The following is a 17,379-nucleotide window of genomic DNA, read 5'->3' on the forward strand; positions in this document are numbered from 1 at the left end:
ACAACGTTTCGACTGTGGAGCCTTCTGCGCCATTTTCTTTAGCGGTGATGATGTTTACATTGGAAAAACTGAGACATGCGTCCCTGGGTGGGCTTGAACCACCAACCTTCTGGTTAATAGCCGAATGCGCTAACCGATTGCACCACAGAGACTGACGGCCACTTGAGCTCCCTACATTTGCAGGTTTATGGTCAAAGAAAACAATCACTTGCGCTTCTTGCAGCCGGCAATCTTTTTCCACTGACAACCAAGAAATGGATTTCATCTTTCACAAGCTGTATGGATTTCTTCAAAAACAAGTTATTCCAGAAAGGAAATGAATTCTTGCATTAAACTGAACCAAGCTGTACATGTTTGTCTGAAATGAGACATTCGGCACAACAAGACACGGAGAGAGGCACCGCTGGTATTCAGACCCAGGATCGCCTGCTTACTAGGCAGGCACTTTAAGCCACTAGGGAACAGCGCCAGCAGAGCACCGCCCTTTTACAGACACTTGGACACATCTGTGTTCGGTGTGCACTTAACCTGCTCTCTGAGCCCGTTGCCTCCGTCCCATTTAATAGCAGAACTGACGCCAAGAGAAATGATGAGAAATGGCATTTATCGGGCACTTTTCATGTCCAAGGAGCTCAATGCCCTTGACACCTCCCATTCTTTGGCGACACCATTTTTTCTTTTGTTTAATTTCTATACTTATTGATAGAATAAAAACGATATGTCATGTACTGTAAGGGAAATGTCTCTTTTCATGGGGAAAGCTAGCACCAGCAAATGTTGTGTTTAGAAGAAGTGATTTAACATGACACGTGACCTAATTTACCGGAGCAAAAGCTCACCCAGCAAGCCCTGCTTTACTTCTACAGGAGAGAAGTACTGTAGAGTCTGCAAGATGTTCAGCTGGGTAGCTACGTCAGCATGCCTCGGCTGCAAAGGAACAAGTAATAGGTTTATTGCATGCTGAAAAGAGAAGAACGGAAACACAGTGTTTCGGCTGTGAGGTCTTCTCACACCTGAAGAAGCCTCACACCTGTAAAAGGCTCCATGGTTTTCTTTCTTCTCTTTTCAACATGGAATACACCTATTGTCTGCAAGATGTGACAATTTCATGGTGTTTTGGAAGAAAACCTTTTTTCTTTGAATTCAAAATCAATCGGAATTTCAGCACGACACATCAACACTTTTTCTGTTTTAAGGAGATGATATTTTAAACCTGATAAAAATAGTAGGAAACACAAGTTTCTTGCTGTGAAAATGTAGATGGGGAAGTGTACTACTAGTAGCAGTGTAGAGCTCTCTGTGGTTGAGTGCAAGCACATGTTCTATGGGCCAGTAGCGTAATGGATAATGCATCTGACTTCGGATCAGAAGATTGTAGGTTCGAATCCTGCCTGGCTCGTGTGGCTTTTAAACCTCTCAGGTTCCTCGGTAACAGGTTGCTGTCATGTATATGAACTATAGAAAAGCATTTGCCACAACCCGTAAATTAGCACGCAAGTGCGGGCTAGTTAACACAGAACTGTATGGAGATCATCTCCAGCTCCGAGCTCAATTGCAATGAAAAAACATGCAGAACAGAACTGGAGAGCAGCTGAATTTGTGCTCGGTAGGGTGGGGAGGACTCAGCATTGCTATTGTTCTAATTGGCATAAACTGCAGGGAATCTGAATCAGAACATGTCAGTTAGTTCGATCATTGCGTCAATATGTAGGCCACGTTAATATAGAATTATTAGTTTGTCTGTCTCGTCTTTGTATATAGCTGAATGTCCCTGACAATTTCATGTTAGTTTTTAAGAACGACATTGGTGCTAATATATACATATATAGCATATAAGGAACACGTAAAAGTTTAGTCCATGCTGAAAAGATAAGAAAACCGCCACAACGTTTCATCTTGGAATAAATCTTTACTTGTTGTTTTGCAGCCTACCCATTCTGACCTAACTCCTCCCTTGAAATTCCCTAACAGATAAGGGTACGTAACGGCTCATGCGATGCTCAGTTGCAATTTGTCCCAAAACAAACAAGAACAGCAGCTGAGGGTTTGAGTTTGAACATGCACTGTATTAAAGCAGCTTTTATTTCCATTGATAAATGCTAGATATTCCTACAGAGATTCTCCAGGTGTGTAAGCGATTCCTGTTTCTGTTTCTATTTCTGTTTCATATATATAAACAGTATATATATATATGTTACATGTGTCTCTGCAATAGTATAAATGTGTTATACACTATCAGGGGCTGCTTTTTTGGGCACCTCATCTACAACAAGGGATTTTTTTTCATTTATGTTTGTGGACCTTCACCATTTGAGGAAGTGAGTTAGATAAGAAAGTTACAGGTATGGTGAGCAATGACTGACAAAGGCACGTACTGCGTATTCCTTACAGAAGTGTAAGCAATTTGTTCTAAAAAACACCGGCTAAAGTCCAACATCGTTAGCAATCTTATTACTTAAACAGAATTAACATCAATAAACTGTAAGGTGCTGGTACATGCGAGTAGATTTGATCTTCTATTAAACAAAAATGCAATTACAGCTCTAAAAAGGTCAACCTAGACTTCTGTAACAGATCAGTTCAGATCATCGCTGTTCCTCTGACCTTGTGAGTCTTTGGAATTTTAATAATTGTATTTTGCTTGCCTTTCATGTGGTCTGTGTACAAGTCACTGTGGCGTATGCGGTCCTACACAGCCTTGCTATAGATGTGACGAGCCTCCGCTATGTTGCAATGGAGAACAGGTTCAGTAGGGAGCTGCCGAGAAAATTCAGCTGGAAAGCTCATTGCAGAAAAGCATCGGTATCTGTGTCCAGCTGCAAAGCGTCCTTCGTGGGTGCTGAAGAATCGATTTCACAGGCTGCGGGCCCAGACGATTTAGAGTGTTAAAGGTCCCAGCGAAAACGAAACGGCGCTGGTCCTTTTACACGCACGCACGCAACCAAATGCAAAGGACACCGTAGTCGGCAGGATTTGAACCTGCGCGGGGAGACCCCAACAGATTTCAAGTCCGTCACCTTAACCACTCGGCCACGACTACAGCGAGCACCACGGCCGCTGCCTTCTTGCTACAATCGAACAGGGAGTGCGAGGCGGCGGCGGCGGCGGAGGCAACTTTTTTCAAGTTCGCTCTCCGTTTAAGAAACCTTTTACGCCATACGTGCAAGCACACACACACACACCTCAGAGGACTTAAGGGTGGCTTCAAGTTGGAATGATAAAGTCTCCCCGTTCGGACATGAAAACAGAACGTTCTTAGACAGAAAGCAATCAACAACGGAGACATGTGGACGACGATTTTAGTCACTGCACTTTGAATAGCATTTTTACTCCAGTCACAGGAGATGCACCAATGGCCCTTGACCTACGCTCTTACCAATGCCTTGAACATTCAAACAAAACAGCCCTAAAGTCCTGCGGTTTAATATAACGCTGTTACGTGTCGAGGCAGTATTTGACTCCGTCCTACCGTTGAGACACGGGGCGTACAGATGCAGCTATTCAAAACAAGCGGGCGATACCACATTATTTTGCGGTGCGCTTTACGCAGTCTACCACGAGTTACCGTAAATTCTCCTATAAAACCGCAATTAAAATAATAGTATCCGGAATTTCTGCAAGGTGGAGCTAATAAAGCTCAACCTCTCATGTTTGAGCTGTCGCCATCAAAGTCTTTAACGAAGATATTACTAATAGTATTAATAATGAATGACCTTGGACAAGCTGTAAACTCAAAGTAGTGCCCTGGTCCACATTCTTTTTTTCATTGACCGTCTTTGTAAAAGTAACACCACAGCATTTCGCAATCACGCATTTGTTTCCAATCATGCAAAGTACAGTAATTTTTGAGAATCTCCGATTCACCATGCCTTTCACATGCTCATAAAAGAGATTGATTTAGGAACATAAACATATTACTGTATGCAAACTGTACTGTATACAGTATGTATATGTACATGTATATTTAATGTCTTTACTGTGCCCGTTTAAGCATTGAATATTTATATGGAATTTTACCACTGAAGGGAAATCTTAGTACCTGAGCATAAAAAGAATAGGAGCATACTGTAACACGTGTGAAGGCCATAAACGATATTAATTTTGGAACTTAAACATACAGTATATGGCTGGTCTCGGTACTTTAAAGAAAACATACACACCAGTATTCCATTTCTCCCTAAACATTTTAAGCATCGAAGTCTTTAACTAACGTGATACTGGAGTCAACAAGCTCCGGTACAAGAATTTGATTAAAAGGGAATATAATATGGAATCGCGTATTTAAAGAAATTAATAACGATATAATTATACTCATGTACCGCAACACAAGAATTGTTACATAATGTTTTGTAGGGCTTTTTCGACACTCTTTGTGTGACCTTGCTGGTGGTGCTGTGGGTTAGCTTCCTGACTCCTACATCACATGTTGTGTGTTTGAATCCTGCTGGAGCCGTTACTTTTTTTTTTTAATAAACATTTTTTTAAAAAAATACAATGTTTCCCTGGCTCAGAGATTAAATAAAACTTCACTTGCACCAAACAAATTTATATTTCTAATTATCATAACATGATCAAATTTAAGTCATTTTAATAACAATGAATAGTCACCTAGGCGTTACAATATAAACATTTATATTGATTTAAAACCCATAAATAAAGCTGATACTGTTTAGACTTTTAATTATTTAAAACTGTATTACAGCAGCACAATGCACAATGCAACGTAATAATAATAATAATAATAATAATCATAATAATAATAATCATAATAATAATTGCTTACATTTATATAGCGCTTTTCTGGACACTCCACTCAAAGTGCTTTACAGGCAATGGGGACTCCCCACCAATGTGCAGCATCCACACATAAATCGCTATCTTTGTCTTCCGTGTAATAATGTTCACCTCTCTGTCCAGCAATTTAACAATAGTAATAATAATGAACTTTATTGTATATGGCGCCTTAAAAGCTGGCTCCTCAAAGCGCTTTACAGGATAAAAACAATAACAACAATACTGTTAGGCTGGGCAAACGATTTTTTTTAAAGAAATACAAAATGAGATATAATGATGTGTTCCGGCTTAGACATTAATGAAGAGCATAACACGTGGGTGGCCAGCGGGAGTGCTGGCTGTGACGGATTAAACCGGTTTCACAGGTATTTTTACAGTAGAAGGGGACCAGATTTCCAGCGAAAGACACCTTCCCCCCTCAAAAACCAAGGAAGTACAGTACTTACTAGTTAAGAAAGCTAGGCTCCTCAACGAAATCGCTTTAACATGCTAATGCGATGGTGTTACAGTCCGGGCATGGCAAGCTTCTAATGTCAACCCGACTATGGCGAATGGAACCCTTCTTTTATTGGAAGAAAATGAACATATTCTAGTCCTAAATGAATTAATAGCAAACATGGTTTACATAAAAGACATTTTTCCAAGAAAGTTTAGCCTTTGTCACTAATGAAACCACTAAATAAAGACATAAATAAAGAAATCCCCTGGAGCAACATTCACAGGTTAGACAGGAGGTTCAGCTGGACGCTGAGACTACTGCGCTGTGGACACACCTGATCCCAGATGCCGATTCCCTCTGCTGTGACCCAGGGAACCTGCAGTCAGGTAACATTATTTCTCACAACTACCAGGTAGTGAGTGAGATTGACCTGATTGTTCCTGCCTCAACGGCAGGGTTGCCAATACACCCAGTCCCCCAGAAGGGACAGGGAATGAAAGCCGAGCCGGTTTTCTTACAGCCACCAGCTCAGTTTGTCAGTCTGAGTCTGACCAACAGTGGTTCAGCACCAACCACTGGAGCTGGATGGGCAAGCCACCCGACTGTTAGTGCAGAACATGGAAAAGGGGGGTGTCAGAATCCCCGCCTGCACTGACATGGGCCTGGTGGGTGATGGTGAGTTCAAAGACAGTGAACTAGCTATCCCAGTGCTGGGGCAGCTCCCTGAACCCCTAGAGAGGGAAGGGGGGAGCGAGCAGGTGTCCTACACCCACGCCCAGCGAACGATTGTAAACATGCCGATAGAGGGATTCCTCAATCAGGAAGTGTGCAGGGTGGACCTGAACAGTGAGAATGGAGTAACAATCCCAGATCCCTCAGGTGCTCCAGATGACCACTAAGCCAAGGGTCAGGCATGCTCCACCGCTGCACCACCCCCTGCAGGGTTCCTAGAGCACAGGCATGAACAAATCGAAAAAGCAGATGTCCTGGAAATGGAGGAGCAGCATCAGCAGCTGCGTCAGATCTCCTCAGATTTCCAGGATGTTGGTGCCCAAGATGCCACATGGCATACTGAGAAAGAGACCATGTACATGCTGCGCCAACTTAGAAAGGCAACAGTCACTCAGAAGGAGATGACTGGGATCAGCCACCCGAAAAGACTTTTGGGAGGACTGATTGCTGCCGCCACTGTTGTGTGTTTGCTATTTCTGATAGGTTTGCGTGCTACTGGCCCCAAGGAGGCCATAGTACAGCATGGTAACTTGACACTGTACGGTCTGGAACCAGACAACATAAGACCAAACTTGAGGTCGTGGATGCCTTCAGGTGCCACACTATTGAATTGGATAGAAATCCAAGAAACAGTAAGCCCTCACAAGGTACAGGTAGTTAGTTTGCTTTAATGGAACAAACCTCCAAACCACCCTGGCAGGTGCCCAACACAGGTGTCATGGTTCATCAGGGGGGCTGGGAACAGGAACCGGTGTTATTGTAACACTGCTGCTGGGAAGCTGGATCATGGCTGACAATGTACTCTGAATGCTGTACTCTTACATCAAGATGTACTCCGGGTAGCACAAATGAGTCAAAGGTAGCATTTCAAAAGAAAGGAAGTTACTTCTTCCCCAAATATCTGCCTACAGAGGTATCAGATACTGACAGTGAACTTCCTGATTTGTAATGCCTAGACTGAGATGATGTCTCCTACCGTGTTTATACATACTCCAGATGTTTTTCATCCTGTTTGTTCCCAATGCTGGTTCCGGTATGAATTCTCAAGGAGAAATGTGGACATTTAAGGTTAATGTTCTAATGACAGGGGACATCACTTAACTCTGTTTTGTTTTGAAGGCAACAACGTCTCAGGACCTCGTGACCTTCAAAAAGGGGGGATATGTAGAGGCAATGCTTGTTAATAAGACAGAAATAAGTGTTGCTGTGCTTTCCCAAATGAGGCCCCATCTCTCTCTTCATCTCTGTGGTGCAGCCACAGAGAAACTATTCATGCAGGCTGATTTAAAGATGTTTTCTTTTGATAAGGGACAGCTCCCAAAGGGGGATGCACTTAGCTAAGCCTGGCTATCATGATCAATGGTCATCCATTGGCGCCTATCTGTCTAGGGAGTGCCAGATGGACATCTGGATTGCATTCCTAGGTGTCAGGAGTAAGTGACTCATATCTCACCTTGATCAACCAGTCAGGGACTGGTAGGGCAATGTAACCCATGTGGGACTCTGATGCCCATTAAACTTTCAGCCAATGACAAGCCAAAGTTCCTCCAGGTAAAAACAGGCAACAGAGAGCCTGGAGAACTTGAACTTGAACTTGAACTTTATTGCCATATGTAACCGGTACTGGTACAATGGAATTCTTACTTACAGAAAGTCTCTCGATTGTAAAACAAGTGTAAAAAACAAAACAAAGTGCAACCAGTGCATCAAGACAATGTACAAACAAACAATAGACAATGTGCAGGAGAACTAGTAGGACTATTCCAGTAGGAGAATTCTAAGGAGAATTCCAGGGGTGCAAGACAATTCCATGGCAGGACGGCCCAGGAGCAGAAGGCTCCCAAGGGCAGGACATTCTCACAGCACGCCTCCTGACCATCCTGAGACTCAGCCCGGACAACCACGGAACGGCCAGTGTGTCCGAGTGCCAGTACTTTCCTCTGTTCTAAGAGTCGAGAGTGGAGGTTGCCACGAGTAACCAGAGGATCCACCCGAGGTTAGCATCAGCAGCAAGCCTCGTGAACAGGTCGGAACTGTGGACAGCTGAATAACTAATCAGAACAAGCGCTTCATCAGGAACGAACCGGTCCTCTTCCTGACCTACTGGGACCCACAGTCATATTTTCTCCTGTGCATAAACTTTGCTAGTTAAAGCCAACACTAACTAGCCGGTCAGTGAGCATCAGCAGCGCACTGTCGCAAACCGCACAGCACAACCTGGCACCAAGCCAGACAGCGCGGATTGGACAGCAACAAGCCTGCAACTGCTTCTTTGAGTCCGCAGGAGATCTGAATCCCCAGAGATTGGATGAGTATTCAACTTCAATGCATTACAGCTCGAGAATTCAATTGTCATCCCAACCAGTTGATACCAATTTAATTCCTAAGAGTTATGTACTTGTTTTGAGTATCCAATGTAGAAGTTATAACCAAGTTCATTTACGAAACGGTCTAAATGAATGATATACTGAACATATGTCCTCTTGATATATGATACTCTTTGTAACTGACTGAATATATACCTTTTGTATTCTGATAAACCTCTTGATAAGATCTGTTTGGTTTACATGCATATTCTATGTATTAATAAATGTATCCTCGTGTATTAGTACCTATGTGTGTGCGTTGTTTGAGTTATATCGCATGGTTGGATTCTAAGGCCACCCAAAGAATCATTTTATGATTTACTGCTACAATTAATAATTGTCCCAGTTAATGCCCAAACCCTACAGAACTGGTGCCTTCAGAGAGCACGCTACAATCTATACAAGTACGATTCTAGAAATGCTCACCAGATTACGTTTTAAGAAGGAACTGTGCCTCAGGTTCCGCCGAGATCTTAACTCGGATGGCAGGATTCAGAGCCCGGAGTGTGGACTGATGGCGCACGGAGGGTCCACATACTGTGGATCCCGCATTGATCTTCCGCGTGTTCAAACCGCCAGCGTGTGACTCCCCTGTCCCCGTGACCTCATTACTCTGCTCTCGCCTCTGTGCAGCCGAGCCCGACTCATGGTAAAGTGGAAAAAAATATGCCCTCAACGTGAGATTTACTCTGGAGCGAGGATAGATGTTACCTTTTTATCGTTGAACAGGATGTATGTGATGTGGCGACTAGGTTCAATTTTGATTCCTGCGGCGATTCCTGTGTCTACCACTAATGTAAGAGCTATTTCAAGTGTGGCGTGGTGCGGCTTTTCAAATGCTCAACAGGATGACTTCGCATGCACGCGTGCTTTCATGCAGTCGTTTGTGAAACCATGTCTGCTTACGTGCAAACGGGCGTGGTTTCATGTATGCAAAAAACTTTCCTGGGCTTTTCTGAAGCACATAAAATTATTTGGAGATATACATTTGTCTTGTTTTCCTCTTAGGCTCTAGAATTGATAACTTTTTTTTCATTTTTGGCCTTTTTCTTCGTTTTCCAGAAAGTGGTTGCAAGCCCAATATCATGCGAAGAAACTTCAGGATTCGGGGATCAGTCAATGGATTTTGTTCAAAGTTGGATTGTTGCTCTCTGTGGACCAAGAGATGTTGTTCTATAATGTTTTTTTTTTCAAATTTAAAAATATCATTTTTTCATGGAGCTTTGAAGGGGATGGATTCACCCTCCTTTAGCCAGGACAGAGCTCCAGGAGCCTGGGTAGGATTCTAGCTTTCTCCCCTTGCAGGCACCTGGCACAGAAGACATCATTTTTTTCCTTAAAATCTTTTTTTTTTGTGTTCCTTGTTGTTCCAAACTTAATTTTAATCACTTTTAATTAGAGATTTTATTAAAAATAGTGCAAAAAATGACAAATTTCACACAAAATAATGTAATATAAAACGGATGTTTTTAACTTTATTGTAGTGTTTTAGAAACTAATATGTCTTCAAAAATGGTTGTTTTTCACTCCTAGGAATGAAAGCTGTTGTTAAATGATGTTTATTTTCAAATTTTGAAAAAATAAAAGGATTCTAGCTTTCTCCCCTTGCAGGCATCCGACACAGAGAACCTCATGGTTTTCCAAAAAATCATTTGTTATGTTCCCTGGTGTTCCAAACTTAGTTTTAATCAATTTTAATTTGTTATTATGTTAAAAACAGGGTAATAAGTTTCTAATTGGACTATAAATAATGTCATATTGTCTGCTATAAAACTGATGTTTTCAACTCCATTGTAGAGATTCTAGAATCAACTAATAGAGAATTAAAATAAAAAAGGGCATAAGAAGACATTACCAACAACGACCACAAGATGGAGATGTTGTCTAGACATTACCAACAACGACCACAAGATAGAGATATTGTCCAAAGAGCCAAGAAGGGCAAAGCCGCGATAAGGAGATTGCGGTCAGAATGCACATCCGGATCCCAAACAAATCTCTAGTAAAATATGATCATTTGTGAAACAGGCAAATGAGTGTCTGCTACAATATGATTGCTACATATCTGCATTTGTTGGTTTTTAAGGAGTAAGAGTGCAGGCGGTTTAAACCTGCGATCCAGTGTGTTGAAGTATTTCACAACACTACCCCTAGCACATCTGGAAATAATTCCTCATAATGATTATTGCCCTGGGCATGTACCAAAAAATCAGTGAGCATATACATATATCGCTGTGTTGAAGCTAGAGACACAGAATAAGTGCAAACACATCCTAAATACAGTGTTCCTGCACCTTGACCTCATCCAGAATGTATCGTTTTTTGAAAGCGATTGCTGTCAGAATGCACAACTGAATCCCAAACAGAATCTCTAGTCAAATATGATCATTTGTGAAACAGGCAAATGAGTCTCTCAGGTGCCCATTGCTCATTTTCAGACACATTTATGCAATACTTTCACCATGCGTTGAGCAATAGGGATTAAAGATACCAGAGGTAAGGTTTAAAAGTGATTCTGAGGTGCAACACATCAGCGAAACAGCTAGGCATCTGAAATGCGGGGTTTGAGAGCCCTTCAGGGAACACCGTACCCTAAAGGTACCAGAAGTCCACTAGTATAAGCATTAAGTCACTGTCAGCCCTGTTGCAATGTGATTGCTACATATCTTCATTTCTTTGGTTTTTAAGGAGTAAGAGTGCAGGGGGTCTAAATCTGCGATCCAGTGTGTTGAAGTATTTCACAACACTACCTGTAGCCCGTCTGGAAATAAATCCTCATTCTGATTATTGACCTGGGCATGTACCAATAAATCACTGAGCATATATATATATCACTGTGTTGAAGCTAGAGACCTGTATGTAATATGATGCTAAAATGTCATTTTCACATATATTAATGTATGAAATGATTGCTTATGCTTTATAAACAAATCTAATTAAAATAAAATCTTAAGTTTTGTATTTATCTTGTACCATAGAACATGATTTTCTTTGTATTTCAAGCCCACAAAGTGTCCAAATGACGCACTACATGATAAAAGGAAGATTATCACATGCATATCTGTATAATCTTCCTCATGAATATGCATTCCTTCCATTACCTTTTAATTTTTAAAATGAACTCAAGTTGTGTATAATGTAATAATTTAAGTAGAATAGATTCAAATAATATAATGATCCAGTGTGTTGCACTACTTCACTGCTTCACTGCTCTATGCCGTCTGGAAATAAATCCTCAGACTGCTTACTGCCCTGGGCTTGTACCAATAAATTACAGGAGCACATCTATATATCACTGCGTTGAAGCAGGAGACACACAATCACTGCAAACACATCCTAAATACAGTGTTCCAGCACCTTTGACCTCATCCAGAACGTATCATTTCTTGAAAGGGATTGCTGTCCGAATGCACATCTGAATCCCAAACAGAATCTCTAGTAAAATACGATCATTTGTGAAACAGGCAAATGACTGTCTCAGGGGCCCATTCCTCATTCGCGCTTCTTTGCTTGCACCGGAACACACCGACTGGAGGCGGACAACGTAGTCGGCAGGATTCGAACCTGCGCAGGGAGACCCCAAAGGATTTCTAGTCCATCGCCTTAACCACTCGGCCACGACTACAGCAAGCCCCATCCCCACTGCGTTCTTGCTACAATCTTACCCGGCGGAAGCCTATTTCAAAGTTGTTCTCCGTTTCAAAAAACATTTCCAAAATACAAGCCTTGCAGCCAGACACGCCTCAGAGGACTTAAGGGTGGCTTCATGTCGGAATGATAAAGTCTCCCCGTCCGGACATGAAAATGCCACTTTGTTACACACAAAATAAGAATCAACAACAGAGAAATGCCCACAACAGCTATACACAGAAAACATGCAGGACACTGCTCATGATGTTTCCCGAGCCGAAACAGTGCGTTTTTCCAAGCCATTTGACAGAGCCCGCCCACTGAAAACTGCAGCAGAACGTGTAAAGACGTTCAACTTTGTAACTACTGCACGCACAGGAAGCAGAATAAATTTGTCTTTTCAAACTGTCAAAGGTTTGCTTTGCGAATGCTGCAGGACATCGCACAATCTCTTTTGAACGGGGACAAACCATTTCTTATGGGGCGCATTAAGTACAGACGTTTAAAAAGCTCCACTCATGCCGACGATGCAGCATGAAGAAGCGCAACCTAACGTTTGACAGACAAAAGCCGGGCGCCGCTACGAGCAATATGAAACCAAACTGACAGCACACGGCGTTTCGCGCTGACTCAAAAGTGATCTCGACAGACGCTGTTCTCTGCATAACGCTGAAAGAGCTAAAGAGCGTTTCTGTTGAGACGTAACAAGCTCGTTTCTTTCTACCATGATGTTACCATGACAAAATCTGTCTTTAAACACCTTCCTCATTCTCTGACGAGACTGTCAAAAATTGCTTTCGCCGATTGCATTGCAAACCAGCGGAAGCGGGGTATTGGGAAAAGTTTTCAACTAGCAATAATCGCGCCTCGGCTAAACCTCACAGGCTACGATACTGCCACTGCGCAAAGCTGACGGTTGCCAGGCAACCGCGGGGATCCTATGGAAATCGTTATCAATCGTCTCATGGCATGTCGTTGCTGAAATGCTTCATATTTCTGTTTGCTCTCTTTGACCAGCCCAGCTGCGCCCCACCCGAAGGCAGGGAAGCACAAAAATTGCATGGAATTCATGCTCCTCTCCACGGAAATCTTTAGTAAAAGGCGAAAGATTTGTACGAGATGAAGAGAAACCAGAGTGTGTGGCTGCACAGCTGCAGGAGCCCAGGCCGCCTTCAAAGCCTCTGCCCTTCCGGTCGTGGTTGGCAATGCACCTGGCCTTACAAATGAGCCAGTGGGGCCCATTCAGCTCCGGGCTCATCGCCTGCGGCTCTCGGCTTGCGGGCGTGCCCAATCCGTGCGATAACTCGGAAAACACCCGGCCACAGTGTGCAGGAAACGACGCACTCTGGGAAGCCGCTATGCAAAGCTAGGTCCCAAGATCACCTGCGGCCGGACACTTCCCGCCCCCCAAAGAAAAGAGCGCCAATCAGACGGCCGGAGACCGAGGACTCGCAGAGCAGACAGCCACAATCGCCATAATAAGAGCCTAACCCTAACCCTAACCCTCGGAAATCTGTGGCGTTTAGCGTGACATAGTCTTGCAGGCATCATGCTGTCTCACTGCAATACTATACCGCTGGAGGAAACAGTCCATCTGGCCATGAAACTCATTTGAACGTCTAGCTACAGCAACTAACTATATCATGATTTATTCAGGATGTGCGGAATTAGCACGTCCCGGAGACAGCTTCCGAAATCGTGAGCATTCTCTGGTGGTAGGGGCGTTCAAGATGGCGCTCAGGGGTGGGAGGTAAAGTTTAGTGGTTGAGGAGTTTTTTTTGAGTTTTTCATGACCTGAATGTTAATTTTTGCTTTTTTTGACTACTGAAAAATAAGGACTTAACAGTAGTTGTTTAAACTTCAGTTATAACTGAAAGAAAAAAAAACAATTTTTTTTAGATTTAAGAATTTCAATATGAGTAACACTGAGAAAAGAAAAGAGAGTGCTGGGTCTTCGAAGGAGAAATCTAAGATACCTCAATCGTATATGTATAGCACTACAAGAAAATTGATGGCAACTAAAGGGAAAAGTGAAGCAGCTGGAGGGGACGTGGAAAGAGTGCTGGAGATGCGCTCGTACGCGAGCGCTCGCAGCCCAAGTGAGACTCAGAGGAAGAGCCGGAGTCCCTGCCCAGCACACCTGTGAAAACCCCGGCAACCAAGAGAGGAAGGGGCGAGCTGACGCTGGAGGAGCTCCAGACCAACATCTTCAACATGATGGCACAGAGCATGGGTGAGCTGAAGGAAATGATTCGATCTAATACAGTCGCAATCGAAAGTCATAAAAAGTCCATGGACTGTGTGTTTAAAGAGGTTGAAGACTTAAAGAGTGAAGTAAAAGTTCTTAAACAAGTAAATACCGAACAAGAAAAGCATATTAAAGAACTTGAATTGAAAGTGAACGATGTAGATAGATACCGTCGACGATGGAATTTAAAATTATTTGGAGTTAAAGAGGAACGTGATAAGGACCTTGTTGCAACAGTGAAGGGTATCTGTAAAAGGACCCTGCCGGACCAGGAGGACGTAATATCGGCCATTGACTTTGTTCACAGGCTCAGGAGAGCGAACATGTCTGAGCGAACTGAGCAAGTGCGCCCCAGATCGATTATAATACAGTTCACCAAGAGGACGGCGAGGGACATGCTGTGGCGAGCGGCGAGGGGGAATGAGTATTTGAATGGGAACAAACTGAGGTTTGCAGAGGACCTGTCTGCCGCGGACAGGAGTACCAGGAACCAGCTGTGGCCCCAGGTTGAAGCTGCCAGAAGAGAGGGGAGGAGAGCCTACTTTGTGGGAGCGAGGGCCTTTGTGGACGGGAAGGAGATTTGCTCCCAGTGACTGCTCAGTTAACGATTATGTTTGGTTTTATTTGTTATACCAGTATATACTAGTGTTTCTTTAGTGTTAGTTTGGAATGGTGTAGTTAAGTGTTAAGGACTGTTATAGTTCTGGTTCTTTGAAAAACTCAATAGTTTAGACAGTCTTAGAGTTAGTTATTTGCTTTTGTGTATGTCTTTTTCATGAATGCCAGAGGTACTCGAAATGTTGTTAAAAGAAAAACTGTGTGCTGAGTTTTATTTTTTACAGGAAACGCATGCATGTTGAAACTAAAGTTTATAAATAATTGAGAAATATTAAAGCAAGGAAAATATGATACGTGTAAAATATACAATTTGATCACATAATTACTTAATTACCTCTGGTAGTTAAATGCTTTTTTCTTCTGTGTTTTTTTTCTCTTGTACATGACTCTGATCCTCTTGTTGTATTTGTATTTGTAAATTCTATGTTTAATAAAAAAATTTTTTTAAAAAGCATTCTCTGGTGGTGTCCTGCAGGCTTCCTGCGGGCGTGCGTTGGTGGTATAGTGGTGAGCATAGCTGCCTTCTAAGCAGTTGACCCAGGTTCGATTCCTGGCCAATGCAGTGGTGAATGTTTTCAGATGCTGTCATGAGCCTTGGATTGTGACTAGCAAAGCGAAGCCTTTTGAAAGAGCTAAAGCACTGAAAAACGGAATTGAGGGAGAATCTTACAGGGGATTCTGAGCGGTGTCTGCATACACGCAGTCCGATACGGGTGCTGAAAGCTTGAGCTACTCTCAATGTCATGCTGCCTTTCCCCGGAGTAAATCTGTTACATTGAAAGAATGCTTCTCGCAGGTTCAAAAAGGGACCCTTTGTTAATTGTAGAAATCAATGATTTCGAATGAATTCTGTATGCGTTAAAAGACAGCTATACACAGAAAACATGCAGGACACTGCTCATGATGTTTACCGAGCCGAAACACAGAGCGTTTTTTCAAGCCATTTGACAAAGCCCGCCCACTGAAAACTGCAGCAGATCGTGTAAAGACGTTCAACTTTGTAACTACTGCACGCACAGTAAGCAGAATAAATTCCTCTTTTCAAACTGTCAAAGGTTTGCTTTGCAAACGCCGCAGGACATCGCACAATCTCTTTTGAACAGGGACAAACGATTTCTTATGGTGCGCAGTAAGTACTGTTACTGTCACTGCTCGATACCGACGTTGGCCTACTATACCATGTTCAGCCACCGCTAGAAAATGTACGGCTCTAGCACCAGAGCAAACAACAGGAGGGCCGACGTCGAACAGGCACACGTGTCAGACATGGAGAGCGATGAGAATGGGATTCGAACCCATGCGTGCAGAGCACAATGGATTAGCAGTCCATCACCTCAACCACTCAGACACCTTGTCAGCGAAACTGGGCTGTCCGGACATGGGTTGGCGCGCTCCAGATGATCTTTTTCTTTTTTTTCCCCTCGTACTCGAGGGTCATTTTCCTGTTCCACATGCGATTTCAACATTTTCCTTGGGAGATGTCAAGCCAGCAAGCCACTGCTGTGGTTCAGTGGCCAGTGTGGAGTTCAGTGGCCCTGTTGTACACAGAAAGCACATTGAGCTCCTTGGACATGAAAAGTTCCAGATAAAAGCCATTTGTCATCCTTTCTCTTGGTGTCGATGTTGCTATTGTATGTAAAGGTGGCAACTTGCTCAGCGAGCAGGCGGAGCACACACCGAATGCAGATGTGTCTGAGTGGTGTGTCCAAGTGGCTGCAAAAGGACAACCCTCCCGGGGCGCCGTGGCTTAGTTGGTTAAAGCGCTTGTCTCTTAAACAGGAGATCCTGAGTCCGAATCCCAGTGGTGCCTTCTTTGTTTTGTCTTCTCAAACAGAACTGGTCCTAACAGACAACCGCCTACAGCTAGACTTAATTAAATGCAAGTATTCATTTCCTGTCTTTAACGCGACTTGTTTTTCTTAAAATGGATGGAACTTGCAAAACATGAAATACAAACATTGCTAATCAGCGCTAGCGGCTGGCAAAAAAAAAGAAGTCAGCAATGTTTTTTTTCTTTAACCTTTACCATGCTAATGGAGAAGAGTTAAACGACCGAGTCTATGCAGCTTAAACGGTGCTCATGTCGGGTTCTTAGCTGAAAGGGTGGTAAATCATGCTCACCCCAGTCCTTAATCTTTTAAAGAGGATACAAAATTGAACCTAGTCGCCACATCACATACATCCTGTTCAACGATAAAAAGGTGACATCTATCCTCGATCCAGAGTAAATCCCACGTTGAGGGCATCTTTTTTTTTCACTTTACCGTGAATCGGGCTCGGCTGCACAGAGGAGAGAGCAGCGCAATGAGGTCACGGGGACAGGGGAGTCACACGCTGGCGGTTTAAACACGCGGAAGAAAACTGAGGGATCCACAGTATGTGGACCCTCCGTGCGCCATCAGTCCACACTCCGGATTCTGAATCCTGCCATCCAAGTTAAGATCTCGGCAGAACCTGAGGCGCAGTTCCTTCTTAAAACGTAATCTGGTGAGCATTTCTAGAATCGTACTTGTATAGATGCAGCCTTTAATGTGTTGCTAGGTTAAAATTGA

General features: G+C 43.2%; 8 non-coding genes across 8 annotated transcripts; 3 read left to right on the plus strand and 5 right to left on the minus strand.

Moving 5' to 3' along the window:
• Nucleotides 1-78: 78 nt before the first annotated feature.
• trnan-auu (transfer RNA asparagine (anticodon AUU)) lies at nucleotides 79-152 on the minus strand. The gene has a single exon. It is a non-coding gene; the product is annotated as a tRNA-Asn (tRNA).
• Nucleotides 153-1,326: 1,174 nt separating this feature from the next.
• trnar-ucg (transfer RNA arginine (anticodon UCG)) lies at nucleotides 1,327-1,399 on the plus strand. Its single transcript has one exon. It is a non-coding gene; the product is annotated as a tRNA-Arg (tRNA).
• Nucleotides 1,400-2,958: 1,559 nt separating this feature from the next.
• Nucleotides 2,959-3,040, minus strand: trnas-uga (transfer RNA serine (anticodon UGA)). The gene has a single exon. It is a non-coding gene; the product is annotated as a tRNA-Ser (tRNA).
• Nucleotides 3,041-11,874: 8,834 nt separating this feature from the next.
• On the minus strand, nucleotides 11,875-11,956 carry trnas-aga (transfer RNA serine (anticodon AGA)). Its single transcript has one exon. It is a non-coding gene; the product is annotated as a tRNA-Ser (tRNA).
• A 774-nt stretch (nucleotides 11,957-12,730) lies between these two features.
• Nucleotides 12,731-12,872, minus strand: LOC148642347 (U4 spliceosomal RNA). Its single transcript, XR_015929421.1, has one exon. It is a non-coding gene; the product is annotated as a U4 spliceosomal RNA (small nuclear RNA).
• Nucleotides 12,873-12,987: 115 nt separating this feature from the next.
• LOC148642348 (U5 spliceosomal RNA) lies at nucleotides 12,988-13,100 on the minus strand. The gene has a single exon (XR_015929339.1). It is a non-coding gene; the product is annotated as a U5 spliceosomal RNA (small nuclear RNA).
• A 2,217-nt stretch (nucleotides 13,101-15,317) lies between these two features.
• Nucleotides 15,318-15,389, plus strand: trnar-ucu (transfer RNA arginine (anticodon UCU)). Its single transcript has one exon. It is a non-coding gene; the product is annotated as a tRNA-Arg (tRNA).
• A 1,174-nt stretch (nucleotides 15,390-16,563) lies between these two features.
• Nucleotides 16,564-16,637, plus strand: trnak-cuu (transfer RNA lysine (anticodon CUU)). The gene has a single exon. It is a non-coding gene; the product is annotated as a tRNA-Lys (tRNA).
• The last annotated feature ends 742 nt before the right edge of the window (nucleotides 16,638-17,379 follow it).

This window comes from Lepisosteus platostomus, chromosome 22, assembly GCF_059453375.1.
Source record: "Lepisosteus platostomus isolate fLepPlt1 chromosome 22, fLepPlt1.hap1, whole genome shotgun sequence".
Classification (NCBI taxonomy): Eukaryota; Metazoa; Chordata; class Actinopteri; order Semionotiformes; family Lepisosteidae; genus Lepisosteus; species Lepisosteus platostomus.